This window comes from Carex rostrata, chromosome 25 (assembly GCF_964058835.1).
Source record: "Carex rostrata chromosome 25, lpCarRost1.2, whole genome shotgun sequence".
In the NCBI taxonomy this organism is placed as follows: Eukaryota; Viridiplantae; Streptophyta; class Magnoliopsida; order Poales; family Cyperaceae; genus Carex; species Carex rostrata.
The window spans coordinates 2,442,335-2,446,174 of record NC_135942.1 but is presented as its reverse complement, the minus strand read 5'-3'; the positions used below and the strand labels follow the sequence as shown (position 1 = coordinate 2,446,174).

The 3,840-nt window shown below is 33.4% G+C and overlaps 1 non-coding gene across 1 annotated transcript; it reads right to left on the bottom strand.

The window, feature by feature from the left end:
* Window positions 1–1,690: 1,690 nt before the first annotated feature.
* LOC144543984 (U2 spliceosomal RNA) lies at window positions 1,691–1,887 on the bottom strand. The gene has a single exon (XR_013508118.1). It is a non-coding gene; the product is annotated as a U2 spliceosomal RNA (small nuclear RNA).
* Window positions 1,888–3,840: the final 1,953 nt, after the last annotated feature.

Genomic DNA, 3,840 nt, shown 5'->3' with positions numbered 1-3,840 from the left:
AGTATAATAATTTTGTTTTTGTTTATAATATTATCGGTGCTCTGTGGGAAATGGACTACTGTATTCCTTTAAAGGGACCAGATATAATTGAAATTATTAGAGGATCAGTTTTATGGAATATATAGTTGGATAAGAATATGATTATCTTTAAAGAGGGTAAGTTACAGGATGTCCAAATATTGGGGGCAAAATTTTTAACTATTGCTAGAGTTTGCGCTTTAAATAAAATAAAAAATCTGACAGGTGCCTTGAATCTAATTCTACCTTGTGATTTGAAGGGCCTGAGCGGGTCTACAATGGTCATTTCCATGGGGGATACACAGGTTTCAACCCCTATGCTTGGAGTAGAGATCAATTTAAGTGATGAAGAAGGATCCTCAAATAGTACATGAGATAGTGGCAGCAACTTATCAATAGCAGTTACCTAATTTTCTAGGGTCTTTTATGCTAAAGTTCTATGTTGTGGTGTTATATACTTGTCTGTTAGGTTATATGGTTTATAATTGCTTTGATGAACTGTTTTGAGATTTCTTAGCTTGAAGAGTCTATTATGCATATGTTGGTCTATTGGTGATATGATGGCTTTTCAGGGGCTATTTTACTTATTTCAATAGGTATATGAGTGATATGTAGGTTGTAATAGGGTTCTATATGTTCTATTATTTTGACATACTTTGTTTGTTATTTTTGCTTATTAGTATGCTTGTATTGTACTTGGTACCACTGATACCAATGAACTTTGTAATGATTTATTGCAATGAAAATCGGTGACATAGCCCACTTCTTTTAAAAAAAAAAAAAATGAGAATATGAGATCTAGCCGCACAATGAGGGAATATGCGTTCCCTTTCTTTGATCTGTTTCTTTTTTTTTTCTTTTTTTGTAGAAATTTCATTTTTTTTTTCTTTTTTTCTTTATTATTTTCAAATATTTCTAACAATTTGAATTTTGTGCCTCTAAAAGAAGTAGAGAAATAATGCATTTTATTGAGTTGTTTATCACATTTTCTTCAATAAGAAGAACTGTTCAATTTAAAACATCATATTTCACAATTGTCTCTATTATACGTATTTCTTTTATTCCAAATCTTATTTTGTCAGAATATTTTTTTTGTTAGTATGAGTTTCTTGGTGGAAAGTATAAGTTGAGATGGTTGTAAATTTTATTTTTAGATACTTGAATTTTTGTTTCCTGTTTAAAATGAGCTTTTTTTTTCCTAGTTTGGCGAAAGAAGAAATAAATCAGAAACAGAAAAAATAAGCGCAAACGAAGCATTAACAGATTTTCAATGTTACCCAAATATATCATCTTTATTTTATCAATGTAATGTTTGATTTGCATACATGTGATGCTTTTTTGCTTAATTTCATTCTACTATTGCTATTTGCTAAGCTGAATGCCTGAATCTACTACTTGCACGCATGAGAAAGAAAATTAGATCATTGTTACAGGAGTAACAGGACTCTGTACAAAACTTGTAGCAAATTCTGTTGGCCCAATATATTATACCACAAATGACTCATTACACAGAAACATGCATAGTTAACATTACAGTAGAGAACTAAAACAATATCAGAAATTGTAGTGAAAGATTACCTCTGCTGTCTCTGCTCAACCATACAAATAACAGGAGCAATTCCATCTGAATATAAAAACCTCAGAAGAAAAAAATATTTACATTTAATTTTGGTTGGGGTGCGCCAGGCCCGTGCAATAGTGCAGCGCATGGGCGACGCGTAAGAGCCCCAGTAGCAAGCTACTGTGGTGGACCCTTCCCCACAAAAAATAAATTTAATATCGTTGTGAGCACATGGCTCACATATCAGATATTAAACTGATAAGAACAGATACTACACTTGATCTTAGCCAAAAGGCCGAGAAAGGTATGAGTTGAAACGAAGCCGGGCGTTCGCTTTAATAGGCGGTCTGATGAGGTTGTGTTGCTTACACTTCTATTGTGGGACTAATTTCGGCTATGGTGTTGCGTCTTTTCTAAGGGAACGAACCGGTTTAACAGCTAGTGATGGACCGGGTTAACCCTGAGCTAACGGACTGGGCCAAAAGATGGGCTTGATTTGAAACAATAATATAAAAGTTTCTGAAGTAGATTTTTCTCTACAGTTGTTTGTGATTTTTTTTTTCTTTTTAACATTTATTTAATCGCTTGTAGATGTGCATTTACCGAGCGACAAAAGAAAAACAAATGTAGCTGCGTATATGGACTCATGAGTATTTAGTTTGATCGATTCAAACTTTTACATTTTGTGCGTGGACATATTATTAGAAGAGCTTCTTGATTCGTAATTAATGGGTGAGATTCTTATTATTTCAGTGGAGGTACCTACCTAGATAGTGTGTACTCGTATGAGGAACACTCATGTAGTAAACAAACATGCTGATGGTGTATAAACAGTACTGGCGGAGCCACGCTATGTCAGGAGAAGACACTTGTTTATCCTGACTCCAAAAAAAAAAAAAAAAAAAAAAAAAAAAAATTTCAAAATATGCTCATGTTCTGCCCCGGATAATTTGGATATCCGCTCCGTTTGCGAATCAGAATCCGTATCCAAATTCGGTTACTGTTTCTTGTATTGAATTATTATTCGAATTCAAATCTGGAAATTATCCGGATAAACGATTGAATTATTATCTGAATTTGAATTCAGAAATTATCTGGATCATTGAATTCGGATTCAATCCGAATACGGAGCAGATTCGATTGGAGTTTACCGAATCTGTTTTCACCCCATGTAGAAAACAAACTAGAGTAGAACTAGGGTGTTCTTAAGTTCACTGAGCCCCTTGATGAACTCAAGTCTAAAACCCATCAAATCGGCTTCAAATGACGAATCCAAACCGTTGAAACCCGTCTACCTTACTAATGATGTGTCTACATGTGAATTTTTTAAATATTCGAATTAATTTAGTATAAAGTCAATTAGTCAAAATTAGAAGGTTAATAAATTAATTTTAATGCATTCATTTTTTGAACGTTTCTTGACCGCTTGACTTTATACACTAGTGGAGAACTTGGAATTAGTGTCGGACATTAGGCGACACTAATCGGGCTGATACTAATACTTTGTAAATAGCCGACACTAAAAGTAAGGCATTAGTGTCGGCTATTTATTAAAAAGCCGACACTAATACTTATTAGTGTCGGCCATTTAATAAATAGCCGACACTAATACTTATTAGTGTCGGCCATTTAATAAATAGCCGACACTAATACTTATTAGTGTCGGCTTTTTAATAAATAGCTGACACTAATGTTTTTTTTTTTTTTTAAAATAAATTTCAAAAATTCACTATAAATCATAGAAAATTCTAAAAATGAAAATTTTTGTTCTGGAATGCTCATATATTTTTGCTGAACTATATATAAAACAAAGATATCAAATAATTCATCATAATTTACAAATAACACTCACTAAATAAAATATCATCCAAATTGCTCATTTATTGTTATCATACAAACCCTAAAACAGAAAATACATAAAAGATACATAAAAGACCCTAAATAAAATATCATACAAACCCTAAAACAGAAAATACATGCATAAAAGATACATAAAAGACCCTAAAAACTCTAAAATTATAAAGACTATACCAAAAGTCCATGAAGGAAGACTCGGATCGCGAATCTGAGCCCGCAGAATGTCGAAACGAATCATAGATTGGTTTCTGATCCGGTTTTGGGCTGTGGAGTTCCTGTCAAAATTTCAGCCCGATCCGACGGACGGATCAAAAGTTACGCCCCTTTTCGTGAAGCATGCGCAGAAGAAGTGGCTGAGAAGATCAGATCGGAGAGAAGCGATTTTCGTGAAGCATGCGCAGAAG